The following is a 27,996-nucleotide window of genomic DNA, read 5'->3' as shown; positions in this document are numbered from 1 at the left end:
ATTCATGAGGTGAGTAAAATTTACTGCCTTAAAAGACTAACACATCTAAGATTTCTTTAAACTACACAAGAACGATAAATACATGATTTAGGTGAAACCCGAAGAACAAGCTAAGGGAAAATACGTGTTGCGAAAATTGTATATGGTTAGATTCTGGGAAAAAATTACGTGCATCTATGGAGCAGCGCATATCGAGAATTTATCCCCGTACGTGGGCCAATTCCGAAGATAGTTCAATACCGGGATGACCCGCGCCGGAGGTGAAGCAGACTTCAAGCACTCAGCCAACTTGCAAAAACAAGTTGAATATATTAGGTCCAAATACAACCCGTATCACATATTAAGCTGATAAGAACCGATACACTTTGACGCTCGTCGGTCATGTCCACGTTAGCACCACCCTCTCTTTGTCGGCGTTCCAAGCGCTTGCGTATCTGCTTTCATTTCCTTCCGCTCTTCCGTGGTGGCGGTCTTGTAAGCGTGCTGTGCGCCAGGACCGCGGGGCAGAACGAAATGCGAACCATCTATGTGGCCCCGATCCCGCAAACTTGGAACGTTTCACCGGAGCAACGGCGAGGTTTCAGAGGTAGTGTGTGAGGAACCAATTTTGTGTGGCATGTGTTGTGTGTGACCGCTTGTGCTTTTTCGAGTGACCACACAACCATTACTGCGCTGCGGCACGTCGACCACCGCACGATCGCTTAGGCTACTGTGAAACAGTGCGTGCCCTCCGAGTGCGCAGTGAGGTGCGTGTCTTCTATGTGTCGGGATTCGTTAGTAAAAGGTGTCTTGCCACATTTTACAACAATACATGAGCACGTGTACTCCTCGGTGCCCCGTCATTTTCCGAGGCACAACACCGCGGAGGAGCGACCAGTGGCGCCTCGCCAACCATTTATCTGCATACGGCGTTCGACGCACGTCAATGGACAGTGTGCCATTAAGGGGCCCACACACAGCTTCACCGGTCATCCACCTTCACGGTGGAATGGCACTGAATTTTTTTTTTCACAAGAAATTTTCAACAGCAGTATGCGAACAGCCCGCAGCATGGCTTTCCTCTCAATTAGCATAGCCCCCTTTCTTCGCCGCCCACTCCGGGCGCCCAAGCTCTCCACAATGAGAGCAGCACCACATCACGTTGTCTGCAGCGAGCGGAGGAAGCATATCTTGCAGCAAACGTTGCCGGTTGACAATGGCCTCTAGCCAGCGTTATCTTGAAGCGGGCGTTTGTACGTTCTGCAATACAATCACGGCAGCTCCCTATCGCGGTGCAACTGTGCATGCTGTAGCGTCTGAACACTTCCGTGCTTATGGCAACAACGTCGCTTATCAGGTTCAATCAAGCCGTGAAACCGGCACGCGTCGGTTGCTCGTCAGAATGGCGATTCGGTTACGTTGTAGCCCAAGCGGCTGGTGTCGGGAGATCTTGTAGAAACCTGAAACAGCCGCGACGCCACCTGACCGCCATTCAGTAGCTGTAGTAGCATGCGCTCACAAGTGGCGCGCTGCCGGTTCCTTTCCCATCTGTAAGTTGCAATGACGGTTCAGAAGGCATAATGGGGGTAGCGGATATTGTAGTCGAGAATAATAGGAAGAAACTGTGATGGACATGCCATGTACTGGATACAGCAGGTAACCGGGATGGCAGAAAACTAAGTGGAGTGATGAGATCAAGAAATTTGCAGGCATAGAATGGAGTCAGTATGTAGTCAGTTAACGCCGGTGGTGTCGATCCTGAGGAGTTCCACGTTATCGCTGGAGCTGAGTGGCTGTCTATAGCGACAGAAACACCATTTGATTCTGGTGGTCCCTGCACGCCGCTTGCCGAGCCCTGCCATATACACTATCCTGCCATATACACTTAAATTTTGTCATTGTCGAGGCACAACCATACAAATAGGAACACATGCTATATGTGAGGGAAAAACACGACAGCTCCCATTACCACCAACGACCAGACACTAGCTGCTTCCCCCCTCCCCCCTCCCTCCCTCCCTACCTCAACCTCTCAAATTCTGGGTGGCTGGCAAACGTCGCCAGCGCAACAGGTTAGGGATACATGGTCGCCTTTAATGGAGGAAGCAATGTTGAAGACGACCAGCAAGCCTTTTGAAGAGGAGCTCAAATATAGCATCCATATGAAACCATAATTTTATTTTCTTGTTCTTGCCGGTCGAGACCGCGGTAGGCCTCCGCCTCTATTTTCGTGACGCAGACACCGACTAATGAATGCGCATACACACGTTCCATAAATGCTTAAAAAGAAAAAAAAAGACTCGGGTAAGTGCGATATAAAGTGTCCCAGAAACGCACCGGTTGAAACGAACGACACTAGAACCTATAGGCCTACACATCACAATGTATGAATTATCCGCAGCGATGAGAAAAAAAATTCACTCTTGCACCAAATCACCCTAAGTGGTCAGAATTAATCCGGAGTCCCCCCCCCCCCTCCACCCCACCATGCCTCCTTTTCAGATCATGGTTTTGGCACTTAAAACCCCGGACATTAAAAAAACTACCGGACCAGAGCCACCACTTCAAACAGCGCGCGAGGCCAACGCGACACGGCGCCGTGTCAGTATACAGTCTCTTTTTCGTCCCTCACTAGTTCTCCCAGTAACACTGCCCGTAAGCTGCAGCGAATTTAGTATATGCGCCATTAATGACTCCGCACCATAACCGTTAGGAAGATTTACGTCGAGATGCGTACGTCGAAAGCCATCTCTCAGCGGCCACGGGCTCCCATAGCTTGACGATGAGCCATCACGACTTGACTGCTTCTCTTTCGTTTACTTTAAAGGGATCGCTAACATCGCCAGTTGGTATAACATCAGTACACCGCATGGGGAGAGCCCGGGGCACGAACCGAAACAAAATGGTCGATCATCCTTTTTTTTTTTTGTCTCATCATCCAGTCGTTACCACTCGCCGGCCCTCCGCACAGTTTGTTTACCTTGTACTGTGTGCAATCGGGCGCAAGTGCAATCGGGCGCAAGAGCGAATGCCGCCATGCCACGCTCAGGGCGGTCGCCGCGAGTTCATGTGCACCGGTAATAAGGCACGTCCTCCTCCTCCTCCCCCACCCCCGCACCATGCACAACGCCGAGCGGTCCGCTGACGCAAAAGAACGGCGACGGCGTAAGTAGGCGAGATAAGCGTACGGACATTGCTGCCTGTGTGCTCGCACCCGAAAAAAACCCCTTCCTTCGCGTTCCCGCAGCGGTGGTCACTGATAAGGCGACTACTACCGCATTTACTGGAATGTAGGCCGGTACGTTTAAGGCAAAGCTTCCTCGGAGATCCCCGCCGGGTTTTGTTGACCGTGGCTGAACGCTGTCTTGCCGACTAGCTCGCACATTAAACAGCGCTGGCACAACGAAATAGGCTTAGCAGCATCTGTACTACTACTACTACTACTACTACTACTACTACTACTACTAGTAGTAGTAGTAGTAGTAGTAGTAGTGCTACCATTATTACTACAGTTGTGCCGGTTGCCAGCTTTCTTCTCTGCGGAATCGCGCAACGAAAGAACAAACTGCACGTAACCTTCTTCACTGCAACAAATATAAACCTTCAAGCGCATGACTCCTTTATAGAAGCAAATCTTTCTATGCCTTATTACCTGTATTTGGCGAGTATCTGCTCGGTCGGCTAAGACGGGCCAGTCTCCGCTGGAGGATGCGAACGTTCGAGGAGTTGCTCAGAGCGAGTCCACACGGCGCTCTACTGCGATACGCGTTCGACATGCGTCCGTAGTTCGCTTGGTAATGCAGTGAACCGAACCGAGTCGCGCACGGCACGGGCTGAAATTTTGGCCCAGCCGATAATGCGAGCATTCAGAAAGTCCAGCATCTACAACGCTACAAGCGCAATTTACCACAGAGCACAGTGGGAAGAACCCAGTGGCAAACAATCCAGCGATGTCGATGAAGACAACGAGCGAACGTTTAATAAACTGCGTTGTCGCAGTCGAATGCCCCCCCCTCCCTTTTTTTTCTCGTTAGGCTTTATATTCGCGCATTTTCATTATTATTATGTTTATTTCCTTCCTAATTTCGGGAGTCGACCCGAAGTCGACACCGGCATACATTTCAGTAAATACGGTATAATGAAACGGGCACTCCGCACGGTGAGCACGCCACGCGAAACAGCACTGCGAGTTTCCCCCCGATTTGTTTCCAAGCGTACGAGGCGTGCGCGTCTCGCGATTACGAGACGCGTGCATGTCGAGCAATGTCGCCCGCGTTGACCTCGAAACTGCCACCGGACTAACGAGGCATAACCCGGCGATCACGAATAGCGACGATAGATACAGGAGACTGGTGCTACAGTAAAGGCTAAACCAGACGCGCGCTTGCAGGCGCGTGCAAGCGCGGGCCGGAGCGCCTACACATGCGCAGGCGGTGCGGGACAGACCGTATTCTTCGGAGAGCGCGGCGAGCACGGGTATCTGTTCCATACAGATATCGGCACCTCGGATAAATCAGGCTTTCAAACGCCTGTCTTCGCAGCTACGGGACGGTATTCAATCAACACTCAGTGAGGCAGATATATGTGACGCGAGAATGTGTTTTTAGTGCGTAAGCATTTCAGAGCGCAGCTCTTTGGCGCCCGTTCCTGCGTTTCGCCGCGCCGTCGTCCCTCGCCGTAACCAAGGTCATCATCCGCGCGCTGCTCTAGCTGTGCGCACTCCTGCTGCCATCTCGCGCGCGCGGCGCGAGCCTCGCTCTCCCCTTGTCCTCCAAAGCCGTAACAAGGTAAATATACGTGGTAGCGAAGCTCCCATAGGAGCCCATACGTTCAAAACATGGCGGTCCATCGGCGGTTCATGGGGCTTAGCGCCATCTGTATGTGGTGGGAACACTTCCGGCGGAAGAAAAAATAATGTGACGCCATTTTGTTTTCGAAGGGGCGAAATTTGTTTTGTTGTTCTTCATTTGGAGCTATATATTCAAATGCCCCGCCATTCGACTTGGGCGTTTCGAGCTTTCAGCGTGGAAAGCGATGCAGGAAAAGGCCAGCCGTACGGTTGTCGAAATCGCATCCCTGCACAGAACATACTTTCTTTGGAAGCCGACGAAAGCTCTAGGTGTAGCGTGCTGATCCTATTGTCGGATGCCAAGCTCGTCGGTCAGCGCAGTCGCAGAAAACAACTACACAATTATCTGGTGGTCGTAACTCACTACTTTTGACTGAACAGATTAAGAAGCGATGAAGCTACCCGCGTCACCACATTCAAACTTCGACAAGCAAGAAAGCACGAACTGTGAGGGGGGCGTATTTCAACAGGTGAACTTTACGAGTGCGCCTTTCTGCCCGTTTCAAGACGTGCATTGCATTGCGAGTGATAGTGGCGTCAACGCCCCCTGTAGCGATGGGCGCTGAAAATAAATGCATTTATTAATAATAATAAAATTAAACGTATTTTCTTAACTCATCACGATTATATAAAATTGAATAGGAATTTTATTTTCGTTGAATGAATCTAACTGTGTCTCATTTGAATTAAAACACTAGTTTTTCTTTCCCAATGTTTGTTCCCTCCAAACATAGTCGCGCTTCAATCACTGCTCCCATAACCCCCCATGCTGATGTCGGTGACTATCTGTACTGAACCGCTTTTCGCCCGAAGCTTCGCGACCTATTTGAATCGACCTTGGCCGTAATACGTGATCTCGCCTATTCTCTCGCCCCTTTCCGCCGCGCAGAGCCGTCCCGGCGACTCTCGCCACTACCGTCCACTCCAGCCTCGCCGTCCCTTCTCCCACTGTTGCGGCACTACCGCGGTGCCGGCGTCGGGCGCTCCTTCCCGCCTCGACTGTGGTCCACGGCTCTCCGCTCCATCTCCGCGTCGCGTGCGTGTACGGCTCTCAGCCGTCTCTCTCGCTTCCCCGTCTGCGGGGCGCGTTCCAGAGTGGCATTTTTTGCCTCTGGCAGCGCTTGCGCCTGGCTATCCTCCTGCCTCCATTCTTGCCCTACACCTCCCCTTACGTGGCGCAGTGCCATTGCGGTGACTCGAAAGACAGTTATAGCGTTTCGTACCCTTCCAATTCCCACCCCAACCTTGTGCGGCCACATTGAGGTCTGTCTGTGGGTGAATGAGTGTGTGACCTATACTCAATAGCCCTGTTCTCCACCCGTTTCCTCATCCCACCTCAGAAGAAGCATCAAATCACAATTGCTAATCTCCCCCTCCCCTCTCCGCGGCAGTCACACACTATAAGATGGCGCAATGATGCGTCAGCGGAGCGCCGGCTCGATAGCGGCGGATCGCGGTGTGTGCTGCGCAATCCGAACCACTTCCGTTCCGCACCGCGTGTTCTGTATGCGGTTGCCTGTTGCGAAAAGGCAGCAGCTGCGCTCAAACATCGCATTACCAAGAAGCGTAACTATCGGCGAATTTTTTATGCTTACTCAACGAGGACGCCTGTCCGTCACGTAAGACGAATCACTGTAGAGAAAATAATGTCTAAAACAACAGTTTCACTAAAGGCGTTATTGAAAGATTTGGTGATGGTAGAATAAAAGCCGTGTCTATCAGGAACATTCCGATTTTGCGAAAATTTCATGCCAGACACACCATATCTCCGTCGCGTTTCAGTGGTCGCGATATCTGCCTTTCGTTGGGGGCCTTCCTTCGCCGACCGAAATGCCACCGATCTATGAGGGCTCATGCGCTTCACGTCAGGCAACACAGGTTGATAATGAGTGAATGATTTCAAAAGTATAAGGAGTGATTATGGGTTATATCGGTGTAATTACGGTTGATAATGGTTCGCTGCCGATGGATAGGGTGTTGAATAGCGATAAGGGCTTATAATGGTCGACTCAATTCTGATAACGTTAACAAGCACTGATAACGGTTCAAAAAAAATAAATTATGGGGTTTTATGTGCCAAAACCACTATCTGATATTGAGGCACGCCATACTGGGGGGACTCCGGAAATTTGTACTACCTGGGGTTCTTTACCGAACGGTTGATAAGGGTCGGATCAAGTCCGGTAAGGTCGATAAGGGTCAGATCAAGTCCGATAAGGTTGATAACAACCGATAAAGGCTGATAAGGGTCGGATATAGTCCGGTAAGGTTCACAACGATTGCTAAGGGTTGATAAGCTTTATACTGGCCGGATCGAGTTTCATAACACTGATAATGACACCGGGCGGCAGGGATATGGGCAAGTGGCACAATGCTTACGGATACTTAGGGAACTCCCTGCGGAGTTTCTGCGTGAATGATTTTTATTTACTTCTTGCGCTTGTCTAACGACTCCAAAAATAAAACAATTGTGTTTATCAATATTTCAGCATCTTAGAGTGCTGTCAATAACTATACTCCGTTTCAGACACCAGGTGCAACGCTGTGGATACTAGAGAGGCTTTTTGCAGTGGCTGCGTTCGCACTTGAATATAGTTCGATTACCACATTCATGCGAAACTGTTCCTTACACTGGCTCAGTTATGAATGAAAAAAGAAAAGGTATTAGTGCTTAGAAACTGTGCTACAAGGCTGCTAATTCTGTATTTTGCAATCAATTTGCGTTCTGTTGGTTTTCTTGTCGGTTATTTTTTTTCCGCCTCACGAGTATGCTCGTGTGTGCGCGGCAACCACCGCTGTTATTATGTAGAGCATCAAGAGTGCTTGGAGTTCGTTCTTGCACCCGCTGTGGTGGCGTATAGTGGCTTTGGTGTTGCGCTGCTAAGCAGGAGGTGACGGGATCAAATCCCGGCCGCGGCGGCCGCATCTCGATGGGGGCGAAATGCAAACAGGCCCGTGTCCCGTGCATTGGGGGCACGGTAAAGATACCCTGGTGGTCTAAATTATTGTGGAGTCCCCCACTACGGCGTGCCCCATAATCGCAACGTGGCTTTGCCACGCGAACACTCAAAGCCTAAAAGCGAACTTGTGTGGCTCATGTACTTAGATCTAGGCGAACGTTAAAGAGCCCCTATAGTGATCTGAATTGATCGGTGTGCTTCACAATGAGATCGTGGCTTTGGCATGCAAAAGGCCAGAATTTATTTAAAGAGCTCTTTGTGCATACGATTCCGGGACCGGTATGCAGAAGGCCAATACTGCAACTGCAAGCCAAAACTGGTGCTCTTAGGAAAAAAGAAAGCTCTTAGGAAAAAAAAAAGAAGCTTAGTGAATCCAATCGTGCCCTGATCTTTATCGAAGGAGAATTTTTATAAACAAAGCAAGGGCAATACCTAACACGCACAGCGTTCGCCGATTCATAGAGTTTCAAACGAACATACTGAAGGCTAATTTGGCGTTGCTATTTAATTATACGTATCCGGCATTCCGTAAATTACGGCGTTTAGGTGGTTCTCAAATGCAGTATCCTTTACGGAATGCAGGGTTGTCGGAGCCATGGATGGCATTTGCAATGGTGGCCGCAACATCTCAAGCGTTGTGGCAAAACAAAGCGCCACAAGTTCGTCGTCGTCGTCGTTGTTGTTAGATGGATGCTCTCATCGAAGGAACTTAAAAGAGAGAGTGAGCTGCATACTAACGACCACAACGATCAGGACGCTTTCTCATTGCAATAACAGCGCTGTGCCCTTTCCGGTTTAAACTCTGCGCCACAAGACGGCGCCACCAACGCGCTGCTCATGTCTACGTCTCTGTTAGACCACTATTCCGTAAATTATTACGAGTGTATACACGAACAGGCTAATAACACCCCTTCTTATGCTAAAGTCGTACCGCATCCGCAAACGTGCTGCCATCGATGCAATACCAGTGACGTGGCCCGCATCAGGCCACAGTGTGCCTGCCTGCATGCACTCTCTTCGTATGCTGGCACCTATAAAGCATCAGCGCCAGTGGCGGCACCTCGCGAAACTGAGTCCACGCAGAGCGCAACCCACGACGGGCACGGCAATATTGTGCACTTCGTGCTACGTGATTGCTAGCGTAAAGGCGTCGACAACGGCATGATCGTCGGCGCATAGTGGCTCCGATTACACTCCTTCGGGAACAACATTCGTGCAAAATGAAAACAAAAGCGCTTCTAAAGCGATGCCGTACAGAAAGAAAACTCGCCGCAAGATGTGCCCGTCTGTCACCTACACTGTAAACGCAAATGAGCCGAAAAGGGCATATTAAGGGATGTCACCTCCCTTGAGACAACGTGCCTGAAAACCGTGCTCCCTTACAGTGGTGCAGAAATGTTCAGCGTCCTCCATTTCGCTCCCTCGCAAAATGGGGGTGAAAGAAGGAGAAAGAACCTCAATTCTACATCCTTATTAAGAGGGAGTTTCGAAGATAGAGACCTCCCTTTAGCGTAAACGGAGTTCTCTGTTTCTTATTTTATGCGTTATTTTATTTTAGTATACACATGTGTGAGAAGGAGACGAGAAAGGAGAGATATATTGTCCAAGTGGTTGCTTTTCTTTCTCTTAATTCTGCAAATTTATACATTTCCAGAGTGCAAGCCAGCTTATTTAGGGCGATATAAAAGACGATTTGTTCGTCTCGTTGATCACAATGTCCTGTCGCGCTGCCAGAACCACCGGTCGACCTTACGACCTGACTTCGGAAGCGCGACCATGCAAGACTTCGACGGCTTCGGCCGTAGAATGTCGTCGCTTCTGTTTGTTTTCCCATCAACTAAAAGTGATACTGAAGGCAAAGCCCTCGAAGCGCCACTGTCGTCGGCGCCGGTGACGGCACCTGTTTTGCTCTAGCTTCGTAGTTCTGCGCGTGTGTCTATATGCGTTCTTACGAGAGAATTACGGCGGCCGTCGGAGAGTGTTGCGTGTAATATGTGGAACCTCACAAGAATACCTGCCCCCTGCGCAGCACGGCGGTGATCGGCCACCGCGTAGCCATCGCCTTGTGATCTGTGTACTACAATACACTTTTGTGGTTCGCGCGGCCGTGCTCGGGCATTCCCTACTGCGCCACGATATGAAAGCGGCTAGTGAAACCTCGCCCACAGTCCTCACAAAATCGGAGCGCGTACGGTGTGGGCTGCTTTGGAAACGGCGCGTTTCGGATTACCGCTTGCCCAGTTGCCTCATGTTTCACGCGGCCTTATATATTCAGCTGCGGTGGTGAGTACGGCGCGGACCCATTGCGTAATGCACATAATGCTCACACCTTTTATGTTGCGGTGTTGAGACCCGTCGGTCCGCTGAAGAAAACTCAAGGAGCTAGTGCCGCACGAAAAAGAGACATTGTTTTGTTTCTTTCAATTTCTCCCGTTTTACGTGCCGGAACCACGATCTGATTACGAGGCACGCCGCATGCAGTTGGGATCGACTTCGGATTAATATTGATCTCCTGGGGTTCTTTACCGTGCACAGCCACGGCACGCGGGCGTTCTTGCACGCCACCGCATCGAAATGCGGCCGCCGTGGCCAGGATTTGATCCTGCGACCTCGTGCTTAATACTAAGCACAACGCCAAGGACACATAGCAACCACGGCGGGTCAAAGAGTGTTGTATTTTCGTCATGAGGTGTGTTTGATAACCATTCCCTAAGTGTCGATATAGGTTGTGACAGCGATTTGTGCCACAGCAACATTATTTCTAAGGCGGCAAATTACTGTTATGCAGCATGAACAATGCAAACAGCTAGCCTGTTTCTGTGTTAAATGGAGGCATGCAGTGTGTGCACACAATTATGTTCATTTTATCAGTTTTGTGAAATAAGCTTAAAACTGCATGCATGCATTTTCACTGGGAAATCTGTACCAGCACTTTCTTGTACCAAATTGTCTATGCACAGAAGTTTGTGCATTAGAAATAAATTTCAGGCAGTTACAGCATACAATTTCTTTTTCTTAATTAATAAAGGGAAAATTAGACATCCACCCGTTCATAGCAATTGCTACAAAGGAAGCCCATACGGGTTCCTGAAAAGCCTCAGAGTTGAAGAAAATCGTCCTGGTCCGGGACTCGAACCCGGGACCACCGCCTTTCCGGGGCAGCCGCTCTACCATCTGAGCTAACCAGGCGGCTAGCAGATGGCAGGGCGAAGTCGAATTTGTCGACAACACACGAAGCAAAGACAAGTGTTTGACGTAGTAGTTCAGCAGAACTAAAGTCTGCAGAACATGTCTAAAGTGAGCTCCATCATCAGGGCAGCTAGGGCTCCCAAAAACACAAGTGCCAAAAATCTGGAGGCTCTTGGTATTCACAACACATATGAAGAACATGCCACAGCAGTGGTCACGCCTCAGACAGAACGTCTGAATTCGACAAAACAAGGAAAGGCCCTATTGCAAAAGGTGGCCCTGAGAGCGCAGTATGGCTGGGAACAAACAGTTTCGCTACCCAGACAAACAAGAGAGAAAATTCTAGTTTCACCAATCCCAAAGAATATGAGCACGGAACACCACCAAAGCAGGAAAGCGCAATCAAAGGCTTTACTAAAGAAGTATGAAAGAAATCCAGACATATACTACACAAATGCGTGTAAAGTGGCAGCAGACAAATTCACAATAGTGGCCTTCAATCGGTTCACAGTGATAACAACCTCCATTCGTAACCCTTCAGCCTGTACCATGGATGCAGCAGCCATAGCACTGGCCTTTCGAGGTGCAGACAGACAGACAGACAAAGAACTTTAATGACAAGGTCCTGAGAAGCTTTGCCCTAGGGCAGAGCTGCGGGCTGCTCTCACGTGGGGACTGTTAGGCCGAGCCTAACGGCCGCATCGTGGGCTCTCTGGACAGCCTAAGTTTGACGTGCATATTCTGAACGTTAAGAGACGGGAAGATAGCGGTATGGATTAGAGAGAAAACGAGGACAGCCGATATTCTAATTGTCATTAAGTAAAATAAGTGGAGCTGGGCAGGCCATGTAGTGGGTAGCCTAAGTTTGATGTGCATATTCTGAGCTCTGGATGGCAGAGCTCCCAAAAGAAACCATCTGCATTGGCTATGGTGTACCTCTAAGGCAGCATGCTGTTCGTTAATGACGGGTACCGTCCCACGCAAAACTCACAGAATTGCACCAGGTGGTAATTTGGTGCCCGGCGCATTCTGGACTCGAGGGAAATGAGAGGGCAGACCGACTGCTCGGGCAATAAGCATCCAAGCACTAGTCGGTCCTTTCAAGGAACCCCCCATTGACCCACGTGACACCTTCGAAAACCAGGCAAAAGAGAGACAAAAATACAGGCGTCCGCACCCCAACCTTATGGGAGAACAGGCCAGGGATTAGTGCTGTGTACAGACTAACACATATCTACGCCTACAAATACTCAGTAAGATACACTCTGCATTCTATGAAAGTATGTGTTCTTGGTGCGGGGAGCTGCCAACTCTTGCCCACGTAACATGAATGTATAAACTACAGTCTCCAAATTCCAATTCGCCCCTTACGACGCAAGTGCCAAGTAACAGACAATGGAATGTTTGGCTTGCTAGTGAAGATGCAGAGAGCCAGAGAGCTCTTCTTGATCAAACCCAGCAAACCACAGAGACCAGTGGAGCCCTGGACTGAGGGACGCACCGACCGCCCAAACGACTAAAAGAAATAAAGTTTATACTACTACTATTTGCCCTTAGTGCTATCAGCCATAAAGTTTACGTGCAATTACATATGAGCCACATGTCACTTGATTCACTCAGTTTCCATCCAGAAAATGCACTCTTTGTTGGAGGGCATGCATGATTGATTGTGCATTATGCTAATAGTCATTGATTGTAATATCATGCTGGCACATTTGATTCTGGAACTGTAATAAATTTCCAGACATTTTATTGCTTTGTCATAATTTTTGCACCTCGTTAGACACAATCTACTAAACACACAAAAAACTCCCTTCAACCTCGTAAAATTCCCAAAAGGTGCATAATAAACTCCCGACCTACCTGTAAAAGCTCTAATAAAGAGCTAAAATGCACTCCCAAAACATCTGTTTAAAACTCCCTTAATAAAACAGCTCCCTAAAGCTGTAAAAATTAACTCCCAAACATTCTCTTATATATTCCCATAAAAAGCAAAAATTCAACTCTCAAAATTAACCATAATTGCTCCCTTAAGCAAAGCTCCCAAAATATGGGAACAGTTGCTCCCATGTTTACACCTAAGCACTCCTACAAGGAGGCAAAATAATTTCCCAAAGGTCTCCTTCAACACTCCCTTAAGAAGCCAAACGTTTCCGAAAATGTACGTAAGGACTCCCATCGTTTCTCCTATAAATTCCCATAAGCAGCAAAATAAAATACCCATGTCAACTTGTAAAAGCTCCCAAAGCTCCTTATAAAAAGTTCCATAGTGCTGGTGTCCAAAAGAGGAATGAAAAACTCCCAACGTTCCCCATAAAGACTCCTGCAACCGCTCAGGGGTTGGTGTTTAAAGGAGAATTCAAAAACTCCCATAATTCCCCATAAAACCACCAAACACAAGGAGGTGAAAAAAAAACTCCGTTCGAAGGGAGGATCTTGTCCTCCCTTAAGGGCTTGAGTTATGCAACGAGGCCAAAACTCCCTAAAAGGGTCAAACCTGTTTACAGTGTACGGTACACGCGTCAGGTTAAATAAATAGCAGGTTAAAAGGAAGTCTCTAATTTAGAGACACAAATATTTCGCGAGAATGGGATCGTCGACTGACAACACACACGTGCCAGCCAAATCTCGCAGTTGATTAACCATATATAATAGGTGGTGTCAGAAAAAAAAAAAGAACCTGGCCTCCGCGCGACGTGTTTCCGGCTCCCGCAATCGCGTTTGCCGCATGCAGACAGAGAAACCTGTGGCCTTCGAGACCTGTTTCCGTCACTCGGAGACAACCTTAGCTGGGGCGTGGATTTGGAAACCGTGAACCTACACCAAGCACATTTTCACATCGACGAAAATAGTAAGAACCTTTTCACCTTTAGTTCGGGTCATGGAGGTCACATATCTACAAAAGCGCAACAACGAAATTTTCTTCGGGCTACAGCAAATTTACTACGGCAATTATTTATTTGGCAATTTGTTCAACTATCCTCCACTGGGGAAAACTCGCTCCAGCGTTTAAAAAAAAAGCTACTACAGGCTGTGCGCCGAGTTTCCCGCACACAAATCAGAACTTAAGAGGCATCAAGTTCAGCGTAGCGCACATATACAATGCGTTGGGCAAAACAGGGTCCTTTCTGGCCTTTCCGGCCTTTGCTGACCATGGCTGTTGCAGTCCTGGCGTATACACGCGAGCGGCCACCTCCCGTACAGCATGTGCACACGTCAACTTCCATTAAGCCACGTAGATATGCTACCATCTGGTTCCTTGAAGTATACAGAAAGATCCTCCTACTACTAACTCTCTACTAAAACCAGTCCTGCGGAAAGCATTTCTGCTGCATGTATATCACTGCGACACTACTAGGCTCCAATGCCGCTAATTGGGATGTAGTACGTATGCTCTAAAGTGAAGAGCTGGAAAGTTGATTAGTAAATCTTTGCTGATTAGCTAACAGAAGTCTATTCTGTCTTGTAATCATGTGTCTTCCTCTAGAAATAATGCAGTTGATGTGACGGAATTTCGATATCTGTACAAGGTGATATTTTTTGTTCACTCTCCTTCCTCAAAAAGAAAGATATATTACGGTATACTTATTCTACGAAACCACTTTTCATCGGAACAGCACTACGTGACTAAGGCGAAGACGCAGCTGCGAATCAAAGTAAAGAAGAGACAGCGAAAGTGACCGGCTAGGGATTGCATCCCAATTCCGCTTCAGGTGTTCCGCCCGCTGTCATGAACGAAAGTTCCTCCTCGCAAATTACTCATTAGATCAGCCTCATATGTCAGCGACTGCGGGGGAGTGATGCCGGAGGGTTCAGACAGCTCGCTCCACTGCGCCCTCAAGATTCAAGGTCATGAGCCTGAGTGGCACGTTGCCGGAAACGGCGAACGGTACGTCGCCTTTCATTTTAGTTTCTTGCTTATTGAGAAATGTTTTCATTCCGCAGTGACAAACGTCGCACTTTGGCACCCGCGAATCGCGAAGCGACATTTGTGCACCGTCATCGTCGACAGGACAGGCTTCCTCTCCACAGAAAACCAGCTTCGCCTAAAGCTGCAAACAAGTGACGCGGGCCTTTCCGACGGAGGCTTCCCGTGCGGTTTGGCGTCTCGAACCTGCACATCCGTTCGTTACGAGAGCCGCGTTGATTTCGAGCGCCCAGGGGACCTTTAACGCGCACCCAAACCTAAGCACGCGAGCGTCTTCGCATTCGGCTCACATCGAAATGCGGCCCGCTGCGGCAGGACGTCGAAGCCGCCACCTGGAACTTGCCAGCGTAACCCCATAGCCACTGTGCCAACGTGGCGGCCCTTGCGAAAACTGGGCGCGTTTCGATTGAAGCTCATCAGAAAGTCTATTGCGAGCAGTTAAACGTCGGTATAAACACAACACACAGTTCCTCGAGGGACGAGGGCACCGCACAGCTTGACCGAGTTCGCACGAACGTACTGGCTTCGGCGCGTCGAATTCATTTGAGACGGCACGGTACAGTGCGTCATTGCGTCATCAACGCGTGTCGACTCACAAGCCAGCCGCAACTGAATTTCGGACAGTGTAAAATCCATTGTTTAGGATAGTCTAAACAAACACAGGGTGTCCTATATATAATGAGCCAAGTTCTTATAAAAAATGAAAAGGCATCGATAATGCTACGTAAATAAAACGAAGTGCGTTTTTGTTTAGAGTCTCCTTGAGAAACCGACCGTTTAGTCCCTGACATGCGATTATATAAAATAAAGTAATTATCAAGCATCGTAAATATTGCTGTTGTAAAGATGTCAATAAGGCTGTTGTACAAAATCACGCAGACAGGTCAAAATGAGACTGGGAATCGATGCGATACGAAGAATCGTGCTGGTGGCCTGGCTGTAAAGCATGGCTTGGGGTTCCACAAGGCGTTACTGGGTGGACAAACGTACTTGTGAAAGGAAAGCAGTCAATCAGTGCCGGTCCTTTAAGTGCTTCCTCCCGCGTCCTCCTTACGCTGTTTCGAAAACGAACGTTGATCAACTCGCCCCGCTGTCAATACTGCTTGAACCTGTACAATGCACTCGACAATTTTTACGCACCGCTTCCATTGCAACGCGGCTGCCGTTACGAGAAAGCCATGGTCAGTGTGTCACTGCGGCGATTAGTTCGTCGGCTGACCGATGTTAAGCTTGCACTGGTTATCTCAGAACGGAATTGTCAACTATATCGATCACTGCTTTAAAGCAATAAAAGCCCGCTTAAGTGAGAGGCCACATTCAAAAGTGAATTTTCTTGCAGAAAACTTACTTTTCTGCTTTTTCTTTACATTTTGTGTATGTCCAAGCATTCTGCAACATGCTGCAAAAGAAATGATCTTCCTATCAACATTAGTTCAAGAGTTAAAACGAGTTTTCCAACCCACACTCTCGTACTGCGAGGCCGAAACCCCGATGCACCGATTCCGAAAAGCAGTAATATTTTATTCATATAAATATTATTCAAAAATATATTTTCATTTTGCGCTTTCTCTAGCATTAAAGGGTATTTTTGTACTTGAGCATTTCTCATTCCTCTAAAAGCTCCAGAAAACGGCCACAAGGTCTCCATGGCTTCTAAGTGTTGTTTTCGACATCTTTAACACTTGTTTATGTTGTTCCTAAACACAATTTTGCTCCAACTCATGTTACACAAATCTAGATCACTTCTTCTAAATGAATAATCCGAAATCAAATTTTGCACACTCATTCCTCAAACAGAAATGCGCATAAAGATCTAGGACAAAAGAATTTATGCAATATTTTGGAATATTTTTGAAGAGAGCAAGACACCGCACACGGTATGGCGCATTTGTGCATCGTACTACGCCAGGTTGGTTACTTCAACGTAAGCATTTGCGTGAAGGCCATCGCGAAAATCGCGAATGTGTTGAACATGTTTGCTCCACTCAAACGTAGAGTTGCCCTTTGCCTTGCAAGCCTGCTTAATTCTTTCCAGCGACATCGAACAAAATCCAGGTCCCTCTAAGAAAAAATTTAATTATATTATGGGGTTTTACATGCCAAAACCACTTTCTGATTATAAGGCACGCCGTAGTGGGGGACTGCGGAAATTTTGACCACCTGGGGTTCTTTAACGTGCACCTAAACCTAAGTACACGGGGTGTTTTCGCATTTCGCCCTCATCGAAATGTGGCCGCCGTGGCCGGGCTTCAATCCCACGACCTCGTGCTCCGCAGCCTAACGTCCCTCTAACAACGACGTATTAGCAGCAGTTCTCGCTACTATTCGAGGGATAGAATTAGGCCAAGGCCAAATACGCAACGACATACGTGCGCTCAAGAACTGGCAGGCGCCGGTTGATGTTGAGCTGAAACAACTGTCCTCGAGAATAGCTGCTGTTGGAGTGGAAGCAGTGGAAATGAGAAAACAGGTGCATGCAGCATGCGAACCGACCGCTGGTACTTCGGGTGCCCTAAGGGAACAAATCAGGCGAATAGAACTAAGACGCTAAGATGCTGAAAACCGACTGAGACGATCGAATGTGATCTTCTTTAGCGTACCGGATGATCAACATGAAACTTGGGTATCAGTAGACAAAAAATTATGAGCCATTCCACTCTGTGATAGTGGAGGATCAGCGAAGCTCTTTAGCACAGAAGGAGGTGACATCATTTTGACCAAGCGTACGAACTCATTTATTGTCTTGATAGGTGGTCATCGTGAGGAAAGCTACGCACACTCATTTAATGTCTTCATCGGTGGTCATTGTTTCACTCGCAACTGCAATCACATTTAGGAGAATGCGTTGTTGGGCAAGTCGGTTCATTGTATTTGGAAAGATTGGATGGGCTTTCTAGACGATCACCAGGAAGAAGACGCGCCTGTCCCGTCTTCTTCGTTATGATCGTCTACAAAGCGGATCCAATCTTTACCAATACAATCACATTCTTTAACAATGTCAAATCCACGCACGTACGCCGCTGGGTTGGGCCGGATCGGTGTGGCATCGCAAGGGTCTATGACACGGAACGCGTAAACCGCTCCCTTTTCGGCACCGACATCATCCGCAATAAAATCACCGACAACGACAACAGGGATAGTGTCATCGCAGCTAATTCACGCAAAGTGAGTAGCCATGAACCTTACCGGACTATGAGTCATTGCATTTTTTGCCTGCTTAGGGGGATTTGAGCCACTAATGATGACAGTTTTCGAAATGTTGTTCCTTATGTTGTATTCGTGATTGGAAAGAATTTAAGCACTGTTCGCTTCTCCTTGCTGAGTGCTTGTAGCATCTGCCTTACGGGGATACGAGCTATTGAATTTTTTGCCTGCTTACGGGGGTACGAGCCATTGATGATGATAGTTTTTGTTAACGGAGAATAGAAAAGCATGAAACCCTAACTATATACAGCTTCGCTGTAAAAAAGTGGTCGATCTGTGTTCCCAAGTGCTCAGCATATCTCTTCAACCAACCCAAATCGAATGCGACCATAGGCTTGGTCAATACCGCACTGAAATGTCTCGGCATATTATCGTGAAACTTGTGTTCTGCAAAGACAAGCAACATATTTGAGAACAGGCCAAAAGATTCAAAGGCTTACAGTTCTCCGTACGGAAGCATTTTTCATCACAGACGCAGTTAGCCAGAAGAAACAATGTTGACTAGCTGCGCATTGACAACATTTAACCTTGTTTACTCTTATGATCCCACTTCTGAAATAGTAATACAATCTTCTCGATAGCTAACGTAGATACCCAGCTTTTCGCCCAAACGCACCCAGCTTTGTTCGTACCTATGTATATAATAGCTTCTGCGACGTTCTTTCGCTTTCAGAAACGTGGTTACAGCCTGGTGTTTATGATGCCGATAACTAATTATACAGAAAAGACAGGATTCGTAAAAGGGATGATGTTTTTATTGCCGTTAGTAAGCATGTCAATTTTTTTTATTTGATACTTGAGATTCTATGGGTTGCATTTACGTCCTGCTCATCCAACACCGCTGTTGGCATCTGTTATCGCCTGCGCGATTCTCCAATGTAATTTAATCAAGGGCTTCATGACAATATAATGGATGTTACAACTAAATACCCGAAATAAGATATTTTTTTTTGGAGATTTCAATTTTCTCCTTATCGACTGGACTAACGTGACTTGCGGATCAGGCACTTCTAATGAATTCCTTCAACTCGCACTCGACTTTTCCCTTTGTCTGACTTGTTAACCAACCTACATGCGGCAATAACATTCTGGATCTCATTTTAACGTCTTCCCGGAAGGAGTTGGTCTTATTTCATGTCAAGATGGGTTCAGCGATCATAGCCACCTTCATGCAACAATGCAAAATCGACAATTCTCACGTTGCTCTACTCCTAAGCATATACTAAATTACAGAGTAGCTAACATGGAGGTAATAAAGGACCACTCGATTACCTTTCTCGAATACGAAAAAGATTTGCTCACAGATTTTTTCGGCTACGCGTGCGCGCGCCCAGGTTGGCCTTTTGACATTCAATCGAAGTTTGTTCTAATCAAATGGCAATCAGCGCCGGTACCGTATACACCCTCGCTACTCTTCAACCAAAACGCACGAGCATCAACCGTATACTAATATCACTAATATGCAGTTTACTCTAGACCGCACCACACATCAGAAAGACAGCGGTCCTCCCCGCTTCTCCCCTGTACACCACCGCGTGGCGTTAGAGGCATCATTGACGGGGAATGCCGAGGACAATACCACTGCGGATTCCTTTAATTTTTGTTTCATGAAATTTTGGGGTGAATTTAGGTGGTGCGCTAAACGCCACTGCTGTCGAACCTCTCTTTATTCTCACGCAACTCTGCCGTTTCACCTCTAGCGCAAAGCAGGCCCTTATCGCGGTACAAACACAGCACGCTTTAACATCGCAGCCCTTCAAGCCCGCTAAGCGTCACTTTATGCGGCATTCCTTGCGGCGGCGGTGGCGCAGCAAAAGCTCGTTGCGAAATCCGTCAACCAGCATCTCTGCTGCAACGGCAGGCCGCGATCTGCGTAGTGGCGCACTTCTGTTGCACATCATCTTGTTGCACATCATCTGCGCGGTTGCGCACATACCCGTGCGCGGTGCATAGCAGCAAAAAAAAATAAAGAAATAAATGCACGACCCAGTGCTGCAGATCCTTTTTGCACGCTCTAAGCTTCCTCGAACTAGAGATTCACGGTAATAGGCTTACGCAAGCACAAATGTAAGGCCAAATGAGAAAAAGAGAATGTCGGTGCTTAGTGGGCTCTTTTTCCCACCTGCAGGAAACGTTCAGTTGATTGCGCCATATAATGTTAAATAAAGAACAAAATTAAACTAACGGACACACACTTACTTTGTGCAACAATATAGCGCTGTGAACAGAACGACAGTGGAAGGCTTAATGAGTATTCCTCAGAAATGTACGTTAATCAGAAAGGGACAGCGTCTGTGATATTTTCACACGAACATTACGATCATCGATAGAGAAGAGTAAGAACTGTTCCACTAAATGAGAAGAAAGGGGGTTAACCGAGGGCCCGATTTTTATTAGGCATATCGTAAGATGCCAACAAACCCTGACACTAAGGACAACATAGAAGAAATTACTTGTGCCTAATAAATGAATTAAAGAAACGATAAATGAATAGAAATGAAAGTGGACGAAAAAACAACTTGCCGCAGGTGGGGAACGATCCCACAACCTTCGCATTTCGCGTGCGATGCTCTACAAGTTAAATAAAAAACAGGGAGCCTCGGTTAACCCCCTATCTTCTCGTTTAGTACAAAACGAGGGTCTCGAATCCGGCAACATTGACGTCCTCTGGTAGCATGAGTGGGTTTATTGAGCGATTGCCTTCACCCAAAAGGATCACGTTCTCGCGACGCCTGCGGCAGAATGGATGTTCCACATCCGCCGCCAATGTGTGCGAGTGGTGGCGCCAGCTAACACTCCCAGGGTTTTACTAAGAAACATAAATACCCAAGAAAGTGGATGGGGAAACGGCACCGCGGTAGCTCAATCGGTAGAACAACAATAAAAAACAAAGGACGAAATAGCGATATCGAAGGTGAGTTTTGAAGCACGAAACGGAACATTGCATCGAGAGAGAGAGAGAGAGAATCAACTTTTGTACTGAGCCCTTAGTGACGGTTGGTGCGCGCTGGCACCGGATGGGGTGGAACCTTCTTTTCAGGTCCCATATGTGTCCAGCAGTTCCTGGCCCCTAGCCGCCAGCGCGAGCTGGGTCGGTAGGTCGGGGCTGGACAACAAGGTCTCCCATCGCTAGGGGGGGGGGGGGGAGGGGGGGAGGGATGGTGGGAGGTTCTTGAGCTTAGTGCACTCTGCAAGGATGTCTGCTAGAGTGCCTTTTGACCATCTGCAAAGAGGGCATGAAGTGTCATGCTCTGTTGGAAACATCTTGTGCAAGAGCACGGGATGCGCTAGCGACCCCGCTTGCGTGCGTCGCACGATTGTTTGCTGCATTCGGCTGAGTTGCGGATGCGGACGGGGAAGCCTACATCTGCCGCTTCTGTACATTTGCGTGATTTCTTTGTATCTTGTCACGGGGTGCGGTAGCTCTGGCTCGTCCTCGGCCCGGATTGATAGTTCTCGGGCATAGTGGTCGGCGAGTGCGTTGCCTTCCACTTGCGAGTGAGCCGGGACCCACACGAGCTCAACGGCCCGTTCCGGTGATTTGCATTTGGTGAGGATCGCTAGTGCCGCGGGAGAGATGTTCCCCTTGCGGTAGTTTGCGTAGGCGGTCTGGGAGTCTGTGACCACGGTCCTCACTCCCGGTTGTGCGAGTGCGAGGGCCACGGCCACTTCTGCTTCGGCTGTATTCGTCGTCCGTATCGACGCGCCTGTTACGAGTTTATCGATGGTGGTGATGACCGCCGTTGCTCTGGTTCCGTGCTTCGGAAGCGAGGCGTCCGCGTAGAGGACCTCGGGGTCCTCTTCCAGCTGTCGAGCCAGTGCCTTGGCCCACGCAGAGCGTCTCTCGTTGTTCCTCCCCGGCTGCATGTTCCGGGGGAGTGGCTTGGTCTTAATAATGTCTCTCCACGTTGTGGGGAGCGGCTCCGTTGTTGGTTGCTGTTCAATTTGCCATCCTATCCTGCGTAGGACGGCCCGACCGTGCTCTGTCCGGGTCAGCCTTACTCTCTGGTGGGATAGGTGTGCTTCCACCAGCTCTTCCACAGTGTTGTGGGCACCCATTTCCAGCAGCTTCTGCGTTGACGAGTAGACTGGCATGCCCATGGCGAGTTTGACTGCTTTTCTTATCGTCGTGTTCAGCGTCTCGCGGTTCACCTTCGCAAGCTGGAGCTACGGGGCGCGGTACGTTACGCATGACACGACGAATGCCTGCCTCAGGTGCAGTGCGTCTTCTTTAATCCCTCTGTTCCGGTTGGTGACTCTCCGGATCATGTTCAGGACCTTCTCTGATGTGGTCTTGATTCTGCTGACGGCTGCGTGCGCCTTGCCGTCGCTGCGCAACAGCAGGCCCAGTATCCGGATCTGCTGCGTTGGTTTGATCTCTGTGCCATCGATGGTGATGATTATGTTCGGCGGAGGCTCTTTGGTCTTCCGGGCTGTACCATGATCAGCTCCGATTTCTGTGGAGCGCAGCTCAGGCCGCAGGTCGTGGCATACTCGAGGACGGTCGTTGCCGCTCTCTGCAGGGCTTCCTCCGCCCAGGTATCGGACCCCACGGGGTTCGTCCACACCGTTATATCGTCGGCATAGAACGCGTGGTCCACGCCCTCGATCTGATTGAGTAGTTCGGGCAGGGGCAGGAGTGCTAGGTTGAAAAGCAGAGGCGACAGGACAGACCCCTGTGGGGTACCCCTGTCTCCGAGTTCCACAGGCTCTGACCGTTCATTTCCTATCCGGATAATTGCTGTTCTATTTGTTAGGAAATCTTTAATATAGCCGTAGGTCTTGCGGCGAGCCCCGACTAATTGTGGAGAGACTCGAAGGAGAATACGCAACCGCGACCTAACGACGCGAAGTTGGTTTCTGAGGGAATACTGATATGAATAAAGCGATCTCCACACAAGCGGCATTAAAGAGATCAACGGCTGCTAACGGAGTGAGAAAAAAAAGGTTCGACGAACATGCGGTGGCGGAGCAGGCCAACCAACATCCACTTCAATATACCTATGTTTTATCCAGTTAGCGGAACCCAGCATTTACACATGACATGCGATGGCCTCAACACTGCACTACATAATTCTTAATCCTTAGATGGTACACATTTTAGAGAGAACTTGCGTTAACCATAACCTCATTCCGGGAGTATTTCTTTTACACTATTTCTTTTACAGAACAGTGGCTACAGCCTTGCGCTGCTGAGGCCATACGTTAAATGCGGGCCACGGCAGTTGCACTTCAGTGGGAGAGAAATGCAAAAACGTTCGTGCACTTATATTTAGGTGCACGTTAAAGTAGCCGACTAAGCCCACAGACCCCCTCTACCGCTTGCCTCATGATCAATTTGTGGTTTTGGCACCTGACACCCCAAAGTTAAATTTTATATTTAACACCATTCACAGCGCATATGATTTATGCAGTATCTCGACAAGCTTTAATTCACCTATTTGCTTACCTATCAAGTAATGCGATAGCGTTAAGGAACTCCCGTGTCGTAGAAAATATTCTTTCAGAACCACGCATACCCAACTACGCACTCCTTCCGAGTATATCAAAGAAGTTGCTGAAATATTACAATTTCTCAAACTAAAATGCGTCAGAAAAATGGTAAAATAAGACTTACGCACAACCGACAGACATGACAGCGTCAGACGGTAACTTGAATGTGCGAGGAAACGTAATACTGTTAAGCGGAAACTCAAAAGCAGTTCTAACGCGATAGCTTTCTCCAGCTGCCGTTAGAGGTCTGTGCTAGTAGCAGCACCGCCGTTGCTTCGGTTCCTTGCACAACGTAAAAAAAAAAAGGCCACAAAGATCGTCTTCGTGCATAGCGTTCGCCGCCAGCGTTTGCGTTACGGTTACGTAAGCTGCAGTTGCCGGGAAGCACGACAAGCACTCAGACAGGGGTGCGATCGGAGATGGTTGTTCGGCGCGTTCGTTCGGTTACCGGCGCGCGCGATTGGCCTACTCCGCGCCGACGTCGCCTGCCGCGGGGCGCCGCCCCGTTTTTGGTGACGTCAAAATGACGACACGCTCCTGTCAATCATCCGCCCACCGAGCATTTCGTCCGAACGCGACGGGAGTTGAGAAGTTTGGAGCGATCATACGGCTTCGCATGGCGCGTTTGATGGATTGGATTGGATCCAACAGGCGGCCTTTTCGGCTGCGGAATGGCACGAATGGCACGTTTGAATCCGATCCATAGTTTAATTCTAGAAAATGGCGCTTCCGTTGGAAACTTCCACGGAGGTGGAAACTTCGGTTGTTTCGCTGGCGTTTCGTGAGGAAGGAGGAGAGTGGGTGGGGGTGCGAAACGCGTTTGAAGAAATGGCAGAAAGTGAATTCCGGCGTCGTTTTTGTTTCTCGAAACAAATAATTCGTTGGTTGTACAGAGAAATCGACAACATCATTGGTGCCAGCGAGCCACTGGGATGTTGTGGCTGCCTCTTGAAAAGTGCGCCACTCTTCCCGTCGTTTTTTTTTCTTTTACCTTCTCGCTGTGCGCGACACCACCTAGGGACGACGCAAAGAACCTAATAGTTATAAATTGCAGTAGTCACACGTATTGCTATTTGAAAACGTGTTTGGGCTTGAGAAGAAAAAATACGTTTTTTAGACAAAGATTTCATTCAATTGGAAGACGAGAAACATTTGGCTTTGTAGTAGACTGTTTGAGAGCAGACGACAAACGACGCAGGTAAACTTCCGGGGAGGTGACCGCTTCCTGATTGGCTGCTCTCTCCGCCCCGCTGTCACAAATTTTGCATACTGCAACTTTGTGACGTTGCAGCAACTGAACAGAACGCGTATCGAACCAAATATCTCCGATCGCGCCCCTGGCACGTTCGCAGGATTTTCTTTTTCTTTTTTTCTCGAGGGGGGGGGGGGGAACCCACGGTAACATTTCTATGCAAACGAGGGGAGAAACCTTTACGAGTACAAATGTCGGCAATGCCCACCATTCGCCATAACGACGCATAAACCCGCAATACGGAAATGAAATAAGGTGTACCTCACAGGTACGCCTGTGAGATAATACACCTCTCCTTTACTTGGCAGACAAGGAACCACATCAATTGGACTCGCGCAGTAAAGAAGCACAGGAAGAACACCGTCAAGAACAAGTAAAGAAGCGAAAGTGTAAAATAAAGATTTCTAGTAGTGTTCTTTGAATCAGCTCAAAGAATTATAGAAAAATATATATTTGCGGAAGAATCACAGTTCTTTTGGATACCTCGTTTACTGCTGTACCAATTTAAACGCCATAACCGACTCGTGTTGTTATTTGGTAAGTTGCGTAACGATGCGAGGCCGCCTGTCCCGTACAACCGCGTAGAACGCAGGACGCTTCGGTTCTAGACGTACTGCGCCCACCGCGGAAAGTTAGAAAAACACCCGCATAAGCACAGCAGAAAAGTGGCTACGTCAGGCGGCTCGACTGATAACTGTAGAAGCGTCATCCAAGAGAGTCGGAATTACTCTACACTTCCGGCGGCGTTTTCTCTACTTCTTAAATAAAAAGATGCTGATCTATAAATATTTTCACAAACAACGGTTACATTTGTTAATTTTCGCTTTTCCTTCCTGTGTGGCTGATGCCTCGGCTTTCTCCTTCAGTAGGTCGCTTTATCTCTCAACTCCTTGGACTCTTGTTTCCAGTTGTCAATTTCGAAGGAAAAGTGCTGTACAGGTAACGGGTAACAGCCATATTCCTTAAGGGTGTAACGGTTATTGCAGGGTTTGATGATGGACGCTGTTTCGCATAATTTTATTTTCCACGTTATCTAAACCATATCACGGGTACGTGGTTCTGAGGATCTGCCAGCGTCGTGGCGAGCCGTCACTCGAGAAAAAAATAAAGCCAAAGGAAAAGTTAAACGCAACTGGAGTTTTCTCCGGCCGCAACTCCTTCCACGAGCACACAGACCAGCTGACTACGAGCCGAATCCCTTTCCTGGTCCCTGGACCAGTCTAAACAAAGAAGGTTGATCTAAAGAAGCAAGAGCGATGCGCGTGACCGTTGCAACAGATGGTGACAACTGAACGCATATCGAGTTAATCGCTCCGGCACCGAAACGATTAGAAAACTGGCCTTCACACCGCAGGAGATGCCGATAACTACCCACATCCAAAAGGAGTGAAAAAGGCAACAAAATGTTGACCGCCCAATAACTGTCACATCTGAAAATATCACGCGCATAGCAACAGCGTTGCCACATGGTCCCGACAAAAAATAGCCAGACGATCTCAAAATCTAGCCCAAAATTAGCGAGACTAAAATTTTCCGAGAGCGAAAAGAAGCCAAAAACATAGCAATACGTTTGATAATGTTCTGCAGGAGTCTTATAGACGGTGCAGATGGCGTCCGAATCTCACCGCGTATTTTTCCGGCTCTAAATTTACCTACGCCGTATGAAACTAGCAACACAATGGCCTCAAGATCTGCGTGAAGAATTCTAGTGAGAGCTGCCACTGACGTGGATTTAGACACCACTTACTTTTACAATGAACAGAAGAATTTTTTTTCCGATTTACTCATGACGTTATTGGTATTTACTGGGCCACGTTCTGAGCTAACTTTAGTTCACGCCTCGCTTTACCCGAGGAATTTTTCTATAAGAGTCGGGCAAAATGTTGCCAAATCCAACCTCGAGGATCAGGTTCGGCTGGTCACGATCGAGTGCCTACGAAGCGGCCAAAACCCAAGGCATTAAAATAGGTATGCCTTTCCTATAGGCTTTAGAAGTCAACAAACAGACACCAAGGATAATCAAGGGTAAATTACTTGTACTTACTAACTGAATTAAATGATAATTTAATGGCAATGAAAGTGGATGAAAAAACAACTTGCCTCAGGCGGACAATGATCCCACGTCTTCGCATTACGCGTGCGATGCTCTTACCAATTGAGCTACCGCGGCGCGGTTTCGCCATCCACTTTCTTGGGTATTTATGTGTTGCTACAAAACTCACAGGGTGTCTACCAAGCTGACATTTCCAAATTCCCTGAATTTTCCAGTTTTTCCCCGAGTTCCGTTGCAAAATTCCCTGAGTGATGCAGAACTATGTTTTATGTCAAGACGGGCTGAAACCGTATCGCCCGGTGCTGTCACTCTCTAGTAAGCATATGAAAAAAAAACGACTTAATCCAACTTGAATACTAAGGAGTAGTGTTTATGTTATTCAAAAAGAGAATAGAAGGGAGGGGTTAGTAAAATGCACAGCAAATAAAATGTCTTCGAAAAAAATTGCAACTGGAGTCGGACATTCTCAAATACGAATAAAAAGGAGATGCATAAAGAAGCGCGTATTTTCGAATATGAGCTATTTCTATCAAGTGATAGCAAGCTCAGTGGTATGAGGCCCGAACTTTCTCACAATTGAGTTTCTCTCTGAACCTCAACTGTCCTGGCATACTCTCAGCCCAAGTACGACGCTTAAGTGTTGTGTTTCACTGCTTTACATAGTTTATTTTGGTTTGGATGAGGGACACCTGCATCTCGGCATCAGCCAACACTTTGTTTTTTGAGCTGAAGCTCCTTCAAAACGGCGGCAGCATGCTTCCTTCCTCGTTCATTCCTCAATGCGTAATTACTTTCTGTTCTTGTCCTTCTTCCGCCACTCGTTCGACTTACGGACCATTTGAAGCATCTTTTTGGTGAGCTGCACAGTCCACTTCCGATTTTTCGAACTCCCTAGGGGGCGCGAAAACGCCCGAAAAATCGACCAGCTGGAAAAAGTAAATGCATGCTATTTCCTGCCCTTAAGGGCTCAAACCGCCACAGGCACATTCGAAAATACGCTGGCCTGTCCGTACACGTGTTAGGCATATCGGTGCTCGTACTGCGACAGGAAATACCGGGTACACGCGTGTATGTCCCGTGGTAATAGCC

At 48.1% G+C, this 27,996-nt stretch overlaps 1 protein-coding gene, 1 non-coding gene and 1 pseudogene across 4 annotated transcripts in view; all 3 read right to left on the bottom strand.

The window, feature by feature from the left end:
* Positions 1-27,996, bottom strand: part of LOC139048040 (sulfotransferase 1B1-like) — a 362,107-nt gene that overhangs the window by 185,875 nt on the left and 148,236 nt on the right. The window lies entirely within an intron of this gene.
* On the bottom strand, positions 207-383 carry LOC139048198 (U2 spliceosomal RNA; annotated as a pseudogene).
* Positions 10,903-10,977, bottom strand: TRNAS-GGA (transfer RNA serine (anticodon GGA)). Its single transcript has one exon. It is a non-coding gene; the product is annotated as a tRNA-Ser (tRNA).

The sequence above is a fragment of the Dermacentor albipictus genome, chromosome 7, assembly GCF_038994185.2.
Source record: "Dermacentor albipictus isolate Rhodes 1998 colony chromosome 7, USDA_Dalb.pri_finalv2, whole genome shotgun sequence".
NCBI classification, from domain to species: domain Eukaryota; kingdom Metazoa; phylum Arthropoda; class Arachnida; order Ixodida; family Ixodidae; genus Dermacentor; species Dermacentor albipictus.
Note: the sequence above shows the minus strand (reverse complement) of the source record. Positions and strands in the feature narration are given on the sequence as shown.